Here is a 15,570-nt window from a genome sequence, read left to right on the forward strand (position 1 = left end):
CTGTATCCCCTCGCCACCCCTCATGGAAGGTTCTTCCATGGTCACACAGGTCCCTTGTTGGGATGTAATTCTTATCTGGTTGCATTTTCCAAGCACGGTGCTTTCTTTTCTCCCCAGGTCTCCTTTCTTGTAGCAAGGTGACTTGGCTGTCTGCAGAGCTTGGGAGATAAGAGAAAAATGAGCAAAGCGTTTTTCTGCCATGCCTTGGGGTGTTCAAGGCCCATTTGCAAGGAGGCCCCCTCTTGTTGCAGGCATGCTAATTAGAGGCCAGAGAAAGTACTCATTTGCCTAATGAATCCATGCAATTGCGACTTTTTTTGTGATCACTTCCCACTCTGATCTTTTCTTCTGTACCCTCAGGCTTCAGGGAATAAAGTCCTTCCTCAAACTAGTACTCTTGTTCAGCTGTTTCTTCAGAGTTCAGCATGTTGGGCACACATCCAACGTTCATGGTCCAACTCTTGGTTAACCTTGCCAACTTGCTAACCTGACCCTAGCCACATCTCTGGTCGGGAGTGCTGGAAACCTTAAGATGCCCACACCTTTTGTGGTCACTGGCTGCAGCATAGCTGAACCACAAGTGATGATGATGGAGCTGGCACAGCTTCAACCTCCTCTTAGGAATCTAGGATTTTGCCTTATTCTGAGTCAAACCCTTGATCCACAATATTGTCTACACCAGGGATGCTCAACGTTGGGTCCCCAGATGTTATTGGATTTCAACTCCCATAAAGCCAAGCCCCAGTGGCCTTTGGTTGGGGATTATGGGAGTTGAAGTCCAATAACATCTGGGGATCCAACATTGAGAATCCCTGGTCTACACTGACTGACAGAAGCCCTCCAAGGTTTCAGGCATGTGTCTCTCCCAGCCCTGCCAGGGGTTGAACCTGGGACCTTCTGCAGGTGAAGCAGATCCTCTTCCACGGAGCTATGACCCCCATCCTACCTCAGATAGCTCTCCCATGTAGTCCCACATCCAAATTCAAACCAGGGCAGACCCAGCTTAGCAGAGGAGACAATTCATGCTCACTCCCATCAGACCAGTGGCAGGGGAGCTTTAGCAAGAGGAAGGGTGTTCCCTCACCTCCTGCCTGTGGGCTTCCTAGAGACATCTGGTGGGCCAATGTGTGAAACAGGATGCTGGAGTAGACAGGTCTTGGGCCTGATCCAGCAGGGTTATTCTTATGTTCTCGTGTAGCTTATTAAGACCAGCTCTCCTCCTCCTGAGCTGGAGGACAACAAAGAGGGCAAGGGGGCATCCTCAGGCCAACAAAGGGGTTCAGGAGACACAGGGCCCCTTAGTCCTGAAGCCAGATGACTTCATATTGCTTCTCCCTTCACCTCCTCAGGGTATGTCTTGGCTGGGGGGATCAGACTCGGGGATCACAACAGCCTCTTCCTCTGGGGTCTATGTTGTGTTGTGGTTCATGCCAAGAACTCAGCACCCTTCCGATCCTTCTCCGATTTGTCAAATGAGGCAACTGACTCTTATCACGTCACTTCACCAATCCCTCCCCTCCCCGCCTCTCCTGGAAGGGCAACACATAGTCATAGGGATCCCTTGTCACTATCTAATCCCATGAACGATTCCATTCTCCAAGTACAGCGCTCTCTCCTTGATCCTGTCCCCAGCTGGTCTCCTTTCTTTCAGCAAGGAGGCTCAGCTCTCTGAAGAGATCAGGAGAGGCAGAGCTAAGCATTTTTCTGCCATTCCTTAAGGCCCATTAGCAAGGAGTCAACCCTTGTTCCCGGCATGCTCATTAGGGACCAGAGAAAACACTCATCTGCCTAATGAATCCATATGGTTGACATTGTTATGTGTGTGATCACAGCATTGTGGCCATCTCACCTGTTCTTTTATGGATCTGGGTGATCCTGGAATAGCATTCTGCTGACTTAAGTTGAAATATACAGGTGAAACTCGGAAAATGAGAATATCGTGCCAAAGTCCATTCATTTCAGTAATGCAAATTAAAAGGTGAAACTGATATATGAGACAGACGCATTACATGCAAAGCGAGATAAGTCAAGCCTTAATTTGATATAATTGTGATGATCATGGCGTACAGCTCATGAAAACCCCAAATCCACAATCTCAGAAAATTAGAATATAACATGGAACCAAGAAGACAAGGATTGAAGAACAGAACAATATCGGTCCTCTGAAAAGTATACAGTGTACTGTGCTTGATTGGCCAGCAAACTCGCCTGACCTGACCCCATAGAGAATCTATGGGGCATTGCCAAGAGAAGGATGAGAGACATGAGACCAAACAATGCAGAAGAGCTGAAGGCCGCTAATGAAGCATCCTGGTCTTCCATAACACCTCAGCAGTGCCACAGGCTGATAGCATCCATGCCACGCCGCACTGAGGCAGTACTTGCTGCAAAAGGGGCCCAAACCAAGTACTGAATACATATGCATGCTTATACTTTCAGAGATCTCAGCAATGTCTTTCTGTGGACCAGCCTGCACCGTCCCATCTTGTGCCTCTAGCCCAGTGATGGGTTTTGGCTCCGCAGGTCTTGGCTATGGCGGTCTTGGCAGTGGCTTTGGTGGCCTTGGCTATGGATTAGGAGGCTTCGGCAGCCTCCCTCCATCTCGGTGACCATCCCAGGACCCATCCTGTTACCTAGCTGAGAGCGGGTCTCCGTGGAAGGCATCACTCCCTGTGCCGTTGGGGGTTCCGGGATAGTAGGAGCAGGTGCCCAGGGGAGTCTGGGTTACGGAGCTCTCAGCCGGGGGAGGGGTGGATATCTTGGAAGAAGCTCTCTCCTGGGACCCTGTGGGAGCATCTGCCGATAGACCCAATAACTGCAAAGGACTGATCATAATGACCAGGAACCGACAACCCTGAGACTGAAGAATCGCTGAAATCCAGGCCTGGAGTTTGAGAGCTCTGGGCGCCCTTCTTCTCCCACTACTTTGCTCTGCTGTCCTCAAAATTAATTCATCAGTTTCCTTCTGTCTCCCAGCCGCCTCTAATATGATGCCATTTCCTTCACATTCTCAATAAAGCTTCTGCTGCATTCTTGCAATTCGTGGTCTCTTGGTTTTTGAACTGGAAGCTCTTATTTCTCAGAGCATGTGCTTCCCTGAGTCCTCAGAAACCCTTCTGTCTGAATTAAAACTTACGGGGGACGTGGCACTCTTTTAGGAACATACAGGAAGCTGCCTTCGACAGAGTCTGACCCTTGGTCCATCCAGCTCAATAGTGTCTACTCTGACTGGCAGCAGCTCTCCAGGGCTTCTGGCTGGAGTTTTCCCCAGCCCTACCTGGAGATGCTGCCAGGGACTGAAACGGCAGCCTTCTGCATGCAAGGCGGATGCTCCAACACTGATCTATGGCCCCAACCCCAAAAGTGGCATCCTTGAGCCTCCCATCCAGGCACTGACCACACCAAATCCTGCTTAGCATCACCAAGGTGGCTGTAACAAGTGCTTTTAGACCATGCTCTGGGAGCCTCCAGAAGCTTCAGTGCAGGCTGTAGCTGATGGTTTCCTTCTTGGCACTCGACTGGTAACACTGTGCAATGTCCCTCCTTTCCCCAGACTGACAATAATACCACATTCCTTCCGGGGCACACAGCCTCTTCCCCTTTCCTCCTTTTTCATCTGTATCACCATGCTTTGAGAGATGGAAACCCCCATGATGGGGAGTGACTCCGCTGTAGGGCAATATAAGAGACTATTAAAGCAAAAGAAATCTCAATGGATGATACAGAGAGGGGAGGAGTTAATAGAAGCGGCCAAACTGAAAAATCAAAGCACCTTTTGGCGCTTGGTAGCACCTTAATTAGGAAGAGCCCCCACTTTACCTGATTGTATAATTCCAGCTGATAAATGGGAAAATCATTTTCACGAAATGTATAGACGAAATGACGCCATAATGGTGAATGTCGAGGCATATATAACTGACCCCCCAAGATGGGACTCGGTCTCCTGCTCGGAAGTAGAAGCTCTTGAAAGACAATTTTAAAAAGGAAGAGCCCCTGGAACCGATTATATTACTATAGAGTTGATTCTGTCTAACCTAGACTGGTGGGTTCCAGTTTTAGCCTCACTGTTCACGTTTATTGATAATACGGCAAAAATTCCACCACAATGGGGAGTGGCGATAATAGTCCCAATATACAAAAAAGGTAAACGGAGTGATCCTGCAAATTATAGGCCTATAAGCCTCCTGAGTGTGATTAGTAAAATTTATGCTAAACACTTAGCAATTAAGCTGGTGGACTGGATTGAGGAAAAGAACATTCTTGCAGTTGAAGAGGCTGGCTTTCGAACAGGTCGATCTACTACAGAACATGCCCTGACCCTCCATTATCTTGTTGAAAAATATACAGCTAAGTCGGGTGCTGCACTTTATACTGCATTTATAGATCTGAAATCGGCATTTGATTCCATATCAAGAGACAGGCTCTGGCAAAAACAAATAGATTTGGAAATTGATAAGAGATTACTATTATTAATTTATAAACTATATGAGAAGTCTCGATTGCGGGTCTGCTGCAACCAGTATGGTTATTTAACGTCAGATGTTCCAACTAGTAAAGGGGTAAAGCAGGGTTGTATTTTGGCACCTACTTTATTTAACATCTATATCAACTCAGTGGTGAGCTGTTTATCTGACATGTCTATTCACCCTCCAAAACTGGCACAGAAACACATTGCAGTCCTGCTGTATGCAGATGATATGATCCTTATATCCCAGACGCCCATAGGACTACATCGAGCACTAGCACAATTAAGTTCATTTTGTAACAGAGAGATGATAGAGGTAAACCACCAAAAGACAAAAGTTTTGGTGTTTGCTAAACGGCCAAAGAGATATACCTGGCACATTAAGGGGAACACAATTGAACAAGTTCAATCTTATAAATACTTAGGTGTTGTATTCCACTCATCTGGTTCCCGTATTGCGCATCAAAAATATATTATTCAGAGCGCCCAATTATCAATCAATCTGATCAAATCATTTTATTTTTCACGGGGAGCTTTGTACATCCCTGTTGCAATAAAATTACTATTGGCCAAAGTGTATCCTCAGATAATGTATGGTGCACAATTGGGCCCATTTAGTAATTTTGCTCCGTTAGAAACACTGCAAACTAAGTTCATAAGAACTATATTACAGCTGCCATGTTGTGTCCCAAATACTGTTATTAGAAGGGAGGTGGGTCTGGTTAAATTTGAATCACATTATTGGAGATCTATCATACTCTACTGGTTAAAATTGGTTTTCACGAAAGTCGGCTTAGTGCATTTAATTTTGGAAGACTCCTTTAGATCCAATTGGAAATTGGCAATTACAGAAAAACTTCTATTATATGGATTCTCTCATGATAATTTTATTAGATTAGGTTTTGATCAGGCCAGAAGAGAAATTGTGCAATGTATCCATGACGTGGAGTTGCAGATGGATCATGCAAAGTTACCGAGTAGCATTTACATAGGTGCACCGAGCTCAAGCCTGCTACATATCTAAGTAGCATTTTAATTCCAAAATTTAGACGAGCTCTAACACTTGCCCGTGTAAATGCTCTCCCAACAGCTGTGCTCCATGGGAGATTCCAGGGTATACCATACGCATCAAGATTATGCCCTTGTGGATCTGGTAACGTTGAAACAACTGCTCACGTTTTACTGCATTGTGAATATTACAGAGACATAAGACGCCAACAAATTGCCCCACTTTTGATTAATTTTCCGGGTCGTGAAGAGGATTTCTATTTAAACTATTTGCTCACTAATCCTAATCCGGATGTTATTCATATCATGGCCAAATATTGTTATATAATATGCCAAATGCGTATAAATGTAGTCTGATTTTATATTATCATCTTATTATTGTTATTATCATTATTATTTTAATATTGTTGTATTGCTGGTCTACGACCGAAATAAAGTTTTACATTACATTACATTGTGGGGCTGCACACCTTTAGCCCTCCAGCTGTTCTTGGACTACAACTCCCATCATCCCCAACCACTGTGGACAAGCACCGGAGATGATGGGAGCTGTAATCCCACATCTGCAGAGGGCTGAAGTTGTGCATCCTGATCCACTTTACAGGATCTGTGTCTCATGTCTCTTCCCATAAAAACATGCCCAGGATTTTCAGATGGACAGAAAGTCTATCTTGATGAAGCTGGGGCTGAATATAAAAACTGGGGAAGATGCTAGAGGTGGTTGAGATGGCATCTATTTATTCTTGAAAATTCACTGTTGATGTGTTAATCCGTGGGGAAGAAACCCCTCAAGCACAGCGGGAGATGGAGCCATTGTCAGGTCTGCCTTGCATGCCAAAGGTCCTCCATTCAATCTCCAGCATCTCCACCAGGAAGGGCTGGGAAAGACCATGGAGACTTGGTCTCAGCTGAAACCACAGAGAGACCCTGCCAGTCAGTGTAGGCAATACTGAGCTAGACGGACCAATTGTCTGACTCAGTAGACTGCAGCTTATTATGTTAAAGTCTTGAAAGGTTGGCTCCCAAAGTTAGCCTTCTATTCACAGAATGTGTTCTTCTGAAAGTGGAAGGAGTGTGCTATCAACAGGACTCCTTCTTCCATGAGCCCAAAACTCTCCATGATCCACAGGGGAGGTTGGCTCCAAAGGTAACTTCCTGTTAATCTAAGACACCTTTCCGTAAGTGGAAGGATTCTTCCATACACAGAAAAATCCTTTCTATGAGTGGAAAAACACACCTTTGGATCCAGCCTCGCCTTCAGTGCCAACCCCAACAACCAATAAGAATACAAGCTGGTCTAGAGAAGACTACGGGAAGAGAAACATACTAACGTCTCCGAAGAGCAAAAGTCAAGAGATGCTGCGAGAGTCGAGTGAAGCTGTTGGCAGGTCTTGGAAGAGCGAGTGCTTTTATACAGTTTTTGACAGCATCCCTAGTGGTTAGTGGTCAACAATTTAATTAAGATACATATTTGTTATAATAACAATACATTACGAGCGATGGGTTCATTTGCATCTTGTTTTTGCTTGCTTATGCAGGGTAAGGTGAACAGGGGAGAACATCCTGATCTGAAAAAGGGACACCACCCTGTCCTCTTTCGAGTTCACCACGACATTTTATTTGATTAAGTAAATTGCCTCAGCAGTTCATGCCAACCCCATGCTTTGTCATGAACCCTGCTGCCCATTAAGATCATCTCGAGAGGTTCATTTAGGGTTGCCGCCAGCTCGTCTGGTAGCGAAACAGGACGTGACTGGGACATGACTGGGACGTGACCGGGATGTGACCGGGACGTGACCGGGACGTATCTCCATGTATGTTACTTAGATAGTTGCAACCACTAAACTCTGAACTCTGTAAGTGGAGTGGTAGCTTCCTTAGTGCTTAGTGCTAAAGAATCACAGACCCCAACAAATTGTTTCATTCATCTCACCCTGACTCAGCTTATCTACCTTTAAATCAACCACTGATGGCCAGTCCAGGAATCAACAAAAATTGGAAATCTACTTTTTGGGGTGTCCCACATTGTTTCGAATAGGATTTTAACGGAGTATATAATAAGGTTTTATAATAAGATTTTAAAATGCGCCCCCCCCCCCACTGAAGCTCAGCTGGGAAGTAAAGAAATCTTAAATGAAGCCGAATAGTAGTAACAAAAAGCATAATAAAATTTAAAGATATAGATATAACACACCTATGTGTCACAATAGAACATCATCCTAAATTATTTTTTCTAAGGTTTTGTAAATTGTGGATGATATAAGTCATTTAATGGTACTAGAGAAAGACATGCTGTTCTGGGAGCTACACGTCTTAACACCCACATCAATTTCAGAGAATGAATACAATTGAAGGAAGCCTGGGTGGGTGCGTGGCTGGGGGAATCAGTCATGTTACTTGCCTCTGGGGCCCCCAAGGCAGTGGGCCCCCAGACAACTATCTCCACTTGCCCTATTATAGTTACGCCGCTGCTTTTGGAGATGTAATCTTGAAAACCATGTTTGTTTCAGAGGAATTAAGTCAGCAAAGAATCCTGATGACTGGTCAGTTAGCATATAAATCACTATCTAATGACCAAAGTTTCAAGTGCATCAAAAAGCTGTGTCATGTTGAACCAGGAAGAAGAGGTTCAGAATGAAACTTCTCAGGGAGTTTTCCTGTATAGCCCCAGCTGTTGTTCTACTGAAATATCAACCAAAGAGAAATTCGGAATGAATATCATAGTTCCTCCCAAAGGGCGGAGGCAGGAACGGGGACGGGGACATCTGTGAACCTTCAAGGGAAGCCTAGATTAATTTCTGTAAAGACAGGGGACATTTCACAGTAGGGTTCTGCATTTTTTTGGGCCCAGTCATCCCTTGTGAAAAGTGATTCCCACACCCCACTTGGTGGTAGTTTGGATAGACTGTGAAATGGGACAAAAACAATTCTTCCATTCAGAGTGAGGGCAAGAAGCAATGCCCTCACTCTGATTTGGCTTTGGGAAATCACCACACAGCCAAATTTGATTGGCCATGTGGTAATAACCAGGCTGACATCAGAATCCCTGATTGGTTGTCCCAGCTCAGCAGCGAAAAGAAGAACTCTAATCTGAAAATAGCAGTTAAGCAGCTCCTGAGAAGGGGACGGTGAAGAGGATTGCCCCAAGTTATTATGGTGACTGAGATGGGAGGGCAATATATTGTCTTGTCCCATGTCCCTGGTGGTAGGCCAAGCCCCCTTCCAAGACCAATTCCTGCAAGCTTTCAAAATGTGTGGGGTTGGGGAGAAGGAAAGGCTTCCATAAGCCTTCTCTTGAAAGGGGGGAGAATCACTCCGTGCAAAGCTTGGAATGGCCAGATTGCACCCAAAGAGGAAGATATGCGGGGCATTTTACCACCCTATTCATGCCCCAATCATCTGCCTCCTGAGGCAATTGCCTCCCCTTGCCTCATGAAAGGACCATGAATGAAAGAGAATAAAAAATAAAAAAAATGGACGAGGTGGGTCCTTTGGATAATGTTTTGATGACCGCAGTATTAATATTTTGATCACCCCGAGCTCTCTTTTCCCAAATGAAAATATTCACCACCCAACACAGCTCATTCTTCATTTTGAGCATGTAAATTTAACCCTGGGAATCTGTGTTCAGGCTTGCATGCAGGGGTATACATTCTGAAATGAAATGAACACATGCATACATTCCAGGAGAAGTAAAATGAGTATTGTGTTCTGAATGCATTCCTCCTCTGTGAACCAGGACATGTTGAACGCTGCATGGGCATCGGCAGAACCAAATGTATTATTACATTTGAAATGTGATGCTATAAAACCAGAGATGAGGTTCATACTGAAGGAAGGCCATGCCCGTCTTCAGGGCTCCTGTCCATACTTTCTGTGCTTGCCAGCTTGTCCCGGTCAGAAAAACAATTCCGGTTGTTCCCAAATTATCTTCTGGAGAGAACCAGAAATGCCAGCTGCCCAGAGGCATAAACTGGGTCGATTTAAAAAAAACTACAGAGGAACAGAAAATCATCATCTTATTCTCAGTCTTTTGCTTAAAGCAGCAGGGGTTGTCTACAACAACAACAACAACAACAATTTATATACCGCTTTTCGACAAAAATTTCCAAAGCGGTTTACACAGGGAAATAATAAATAAAGAAGATGGCTCCCTGTCCCCAAAGGGCTCACAATAATAATAATAAAAGAAACATAAGATAGACGCCAGCAACAGCCACTGGAGGTCTTGTGCTGGGGGTGGATAGGGCCAGTTATTCTCTCCCTGCTAAATAAAGAGAAACTCCACATTAAAAAGGTGTCTCTTTGTCCAGTTAGCAGGTGAAATCTACAGTATAACACATTGTCTATAACACATTGTCCATCTCTGCCGTAAGGCCTTATTCAGTCATTTCTTGGACCCGACATCCCACAGGCAAAGAAATATCTGGATTACCCCCTTGAAACATATTACCTCAGTGCTGTTCCATATACACTTGCTTCTGGTTCTGAAGCCCAGTTCAGCACTGGTATTCATCCAGACTGCCTACAATGATTTAGGAGCAAGAGATCTGAAGGACCAATTCTTCCCAGCATGTGATGCCCCCATACTGAGGCTGTTGGCATAACCAGAGATTCCCTGGGCAGGAGAGGGATAAACCAGGGATTGGTTTAATTGGGGAACCATGCATGCATGTGTCAGTTGGGGAACCATGAACTCACCTGACCTAGCTGTGCCAAACCTGGGTAGACCAGATTCGCTACCCAGGTTAAAAGGAAGGTAGGAAGACAACCAAGACTGTCCTACCCTTTCTTTGGATATCTGTGAGTACAATTTGAAATAAATGTGGCTTGGGCTGCCAGCAGCCATGTTTATCATAGAGTTCTGCAGTACTGAGGTCTGACTCTCCTGTGCTCCATGTTGCATTATGGGATACTGGAGTACCCAGCTCAGATTTTCTTCCCTCCTGGAGAGCATGGCACCCCAATCGTCTAGGGGGTTGGGTAAGTGAACCCAACCAGGAGTACAGGTCATACGACAGGCATGAGGCATGGGCCTGTCTCCCCTCCAGCCCACTCCACACATGGTTGTGAGAACAGGCTCACTGTGTTGGTCATTGGTGCCTTCTCTGTGGTGACCCCGCCTCATTAACGGTGTTTCAGTGGGTCGCCCAGACGTTTTTCTTCCACTGTGGTTTTAGGCTGCAGTCCAAAATCGATTCCAGGTAAGCTATCTCCAGGTAAGTCTGAGAAAGACTCTTGTATGTACTCTCAAGAGCTGCTACCAGTCGTCGTAGACAATATTGAGTCTCATGGACTGAAGTTCAGACTCAGTAGGTAACTGGGCAATGGGAATATTTTAACATTTGTTTGTTTATTTCTTTAACGTATTTATATACCACCCAAAATGCAAGCCTCTGAGCGGTTTACGACAATACAATAAAAACAACAAATAAAAAGGTGAAAACATAACAATATGAAACATAATGTTGCTTTTAATTAAACTTTACATATCAAGCAAAATATCCAGCAGAGTTGTAATTACCATGAAAGCAATCAAAGGGAATTATTGAATTGAAAGGAACGAGTCCTACTAAGCAAATAATAACAGTTCTTTTGCTAGAATCATTTGTACTAATCCAAGCAATCGAGGGAGAAGCTCAACAAGTCGATAATTAAAGCTCTGGTCAAAAAGGGACTTTCCCCAAGGCTAGGAAAACGGTATATAAGCACGGCCAGTTCCTTAGATTCTCCAACAGCTTTTCTTGACTTGCACCTTCTCACGTCTTCTCCCCCTCGGATAAGGTAAGTCAAACAGCACAGGGCAACTTCTTATATGGAAAAGAAACGCCGTGTTGAAAAATCTTGAGCTGATGTACAACATCAGATGTACATGGACTCCTATCATTGATGGGGTTGCCTCTGAGGCTGGAAGTGGCCTATTGCCATAAGCTGATAGCCATTGATAGACCTGTCCTACATGAATTTCCCTAAGCCATCCAGGATGGCGGCCATCACTACCTCCCAAGGCCAGACCAGTGGTCCATCTAGCTCACTACTGTCTACACTCTTTAAGATTTCATTTCAAATATTTGCATCCGAGTATTTCTATTTGGAACAGAGCTGCCGCAACCAGAAATACCACTCATCTAAAGAGCCAAGGTTTTACTGGCTTTCTCAAAGCTGTGATGGAGACGGAGGAGTGGATCCTACCGGGAAAACATTCCTAAATCTTGCTACATGCAATTTTAGACTATTTTTAGTTTTATTTTATTTAATATATTTCTATACTGCCTAAAACCCAAGTCCTCGGGGCGGTTTACAAAACAATAAAAACAGCCAATAAAAGATGAAAACATTTCAACAAATTAAAAAGTTAAAACTCTTAAAACACAATTAAAACAATTAAAACCGTATCTAATTAAAAGCCTGGGTGAACAAATGCGTCTTGACTGCCCTTTTCAAAGTTGTAAGAGATGGGGAGGCTCTTATTTCAGCAGCTCCGGAGAAAGCCCGCCCCCAAGTAGCCAGCAGACCTTGTACTCTTCCCAGAAACTTACTGGCAGCCAGTGTAGATCTTTTAAGATAGGAGTGATATGGTCTCTCCGAGATGATCCAGAGACCAACCTGGCCACCGCGTTCTGGACCAACTGCAGTTTCCGGACTATGTACAAAGGCAGCCCCACATAGAGTGCATTGCAGTAGTCAAGTTGGGAGGTGACCAGCAGAAGTACTACTGTTCTGAGGCCATTTATCTGCACTATTTTATATTTTATGACAAATGATTTTGTCATAAATGACAAAAGTATTAAGCAAGCATTTCTTCATTCATTGGGTTTTCAGTGTAGGTAGGGTTTCCATCGGGAACCCACAAAGGCCAACCAGATGCCTCCAGGAAGACCAGAAGTGAAGCATGAAAGCAAAAGCCCCTGATCTCCCCTGTGACTGAGATATGAGGCCCTAACTCGAAGGTAGATCATCTGCCTTGCATGCGGAACCCAGGTTCAATTCTTGGCAGTGTCTCCAGGTAGGACTGAGAGAGATTTGCTCGAAACCTTGGCGAAGCCACTGCCAGTCCGTGCAGACTATACTGAGCTAGATAGACCAAAGGTCTGACCTGGTATAAGGCAGCTTAAAATGTTTCTGAGAAGGAACATAAAATAATAGCCCCTGTTTCCCCGCTGTGGCTGGCATCCAGTGACACACAAAACCTGCACGTCATGTCAACCTCACACTATGCTGAAGAAGAACAGATTCAAGGTGGGAGATCCACTAAGCTCTATCTCAACGAGACCCAATCAAAACACCACCAAGAAAACGGACTTACTGGCTGTTCTGAGAAGATGCAGTGAAGACAAGAGAGTTGAATGAAGCTGATGGAAGGACAGAGGGAACACATAGCTTTTTCCTACAGGTCCCCCAGCCTCCCTTGTGGTTAGGATGCTCCAGATAATATTCTCCAGCTATCCTCACTCCATGACGTCACTCCATGCTCCAGTTAACGTCACTCCAGCTAACATTCGGCTGGGTTGCTGACTCTTCTTCTTTCAACGGAAGAAGTTCTTTCCACAACTTTGACTCAGTAGAAGGGAACTTCCAATGTGGATAGATACTATGTGGGTATCTTGAAAGATGAGAATGAGGGCTGGGGAAACAGGGAAGTGCTAAGGAGTTACTACAGCAGCAACATCAGGAGGACTCTGGTGGATTATCTCAATGGTACGTTTAGTACAGCACCCTGTTTCCCAGATCAGACAACCAGATACTTCTAGGCAGCCAACCAGTAGAGTCGAAAAGCAATAGACTTCCTTCACTGTTGGTTTCCCCAGCAACTGACGTGCTCAGTCCACGGAGTATGTTCTGAGCATGCTCCCTTTGGTTCTTAAAATAAACAGGTCTTCCCAGGGTGGGCCGGTAAGAATGGAGGGACAGCTGCATCTTGGGGAGGAGTGAGTCCCCTCTAGTGACTATGGGCCTGATTGCAGTGGAGTGTTAGTTCTAAGTTACCACATCATTGCTTCTTATTTTTTGTAAAAGCTGCTTCCGTGAGTCTCAGTAGCCCAGAAACCCTTCTGTCTGAATGAAAACTTATGGGGGACATTGCAGTCTTTTAGTAACACACAGGAAGCTGCCTTTGACAGAGTCTGACCCGTGGTCCATCTAGTTCAGTAGTGTATACTCTGACTGGCAGCAGATCTCCAGGGCTTCCAGCTGGAGTTTTCCCCAGCCCTACCTGGAGATGCTGCCAGGGACTGAAATGGCAACCTTATGCATGCAAGGCGGATGCTCCATCACTGATCGATGGCCCCAACCTCAAAAGTGGCATCCATGAGCCTCCCATCCAGGCACTGACCACACCAAGACCTGCTTAGACCTCCCCCAGTCACCCCCCACCCCTGCATTGGTGGACAGGCTGGACTTCTCTTGTCTGCCTGGCCCTATGCCAGGGCCTGCGGCCAGGCAGAAGTTGGAGGGAGGGCCTCCCCTGCCAGGGAAGAAGGATCCTCCCGTGGCAGATGTGGAGGTGGTGGAGGTGGAGCCAGCTTCCAGTCCAGCCAAATCCATCTTGCCGCCCTCCTGTGCTTCCACCCCTGTCATTGGCTTTGGATCGGCAGGCAGCTGTGGCCTTGGCTATGGCGGTCTCGGCTGTGGCTACTGAGGTCTCAGCTATGGCTACGGTGCTGGCACCTTGGCTGAAACTTCTGGCAACCTGGGCACCATGGCCAGAGTCATCCCTTCCTGCATCAACCAGATCCGGGGAGAGGTCGTGATCCAGCCACCCTCCTCCGTGGTGGCCATCCCAGGAAACATCCTGTCCGCTAGCTGCGAGCCCGTCTCCATGGGAGGCAACACTCCCTGTGCCATTGGGGGTTCCGGGATTGTAGGATCCGGTCTCTATGGCGGCCTGGGTTCTGGCTTGGGTTACGGAGCCCTTGGAAGGAGGGGTGGATATTTCGGAAAGAGGTCTTTCCTGGGGCGCCGTGGGAGCGTCTGTGGGAACATCTGTATATAAACCTCTTAATGCTGAAAAGAAGATCCCAATGAAAGCAGAAATGACCAGGAACAGACAGCCACCATCGAGTTCTGTGACGGAGCATCTAGACCCGGAGTGAGAAGAGCCACGAGGTTCCGGGACCATTCTCCCAGCCTCAAGCTCCTGTATTAACGTCCGCTACCCCTCTCTTGCCCCCCCTTTCTGCTTTGTTTCCTGAATGTCTCCTTTCCAAGAAGGAGCTCCCCTCTCTTCTTGTGCTTGCCTGTATCATTTTTACAACCTTCATCTCCTACAGTTGTTCACTCCACTCCTTTTCAATAAAATCCATGCTGCGCTCTAACACGAGTCTCTTGGTCTGCTTGAAACCCCCCCGCCAAATTTATGACCGTGTGGTGGGGGCTGTCTCCAGATCTCGGGGAGGGCTTTGGACTGAGAACGCAGAACCACAGGTGGGAGGGCTCAGAGGCAAGTGTGGAGAGGAAGGGCACACAAGTTGAGGAGAGGAGTTCTCCACCATCCCATTCACAGGTGGTCACCTCTGTTTCCATTTATCATCCCATTTGCAGAAATGGGGACTCATTGGGGCTAAGTGCTTTGGGGGTAAAATGGGGCAAAAGGTGGGGCTTGATGGTGGAAGCAGCTAGCTTGACCCAGCCCCCCAGCATGCCACTGTAGACACCTTTAGAGGGCAGAAATCTAGAGCATACAGGTGAGAGAGAGAGAGAGAGAGAGAGAGAGAGAGAGAGAGAGAGAGTTAGTTCCTGCATCAAAACTTCTCTGCCTGCAGTAAATGAAGGAAACGTAATTCTCTACATGCCCTGAAACAACTTTACCCATAAGAGGTGTTTAAAAAAAAAAAAAGGTTTATTTGATTTTGAGGGGAAATAACTCTGCACATGTTCAGACGCACTCACTCTTAGGTGACAGCAGTTCTGTGAGCAGAAGGCGGCATCTTGAAACTCCACAGAGAAAATGAACAAAACCACTTCAAAATGAATGCCGATGCGGGAAACCACCTTTTCTTGACTTTGTTCCTTCTTACAGTTGCAAACAGCCTGGAGCTGTAGGTTTTAATTAAGCAGAAGCTCCCATGCTCTGTTTTCTCCATGGAAATGCACTAAGC

Source organism: Hemicordylus capensis, chromosome 14 (genome assembly GCF_027244095.1).
Source record: "Hemicordylus capensis ecotype Gifberg chromosome 14, rHemCap1.1.pri, whole genome shotgun sequence".
NCBI lineage: Eukaryota > Metazoa > Chordata > Lepidosauria > Squamata > Cordylidae > Hemicordylus > Hemicordylus capensis.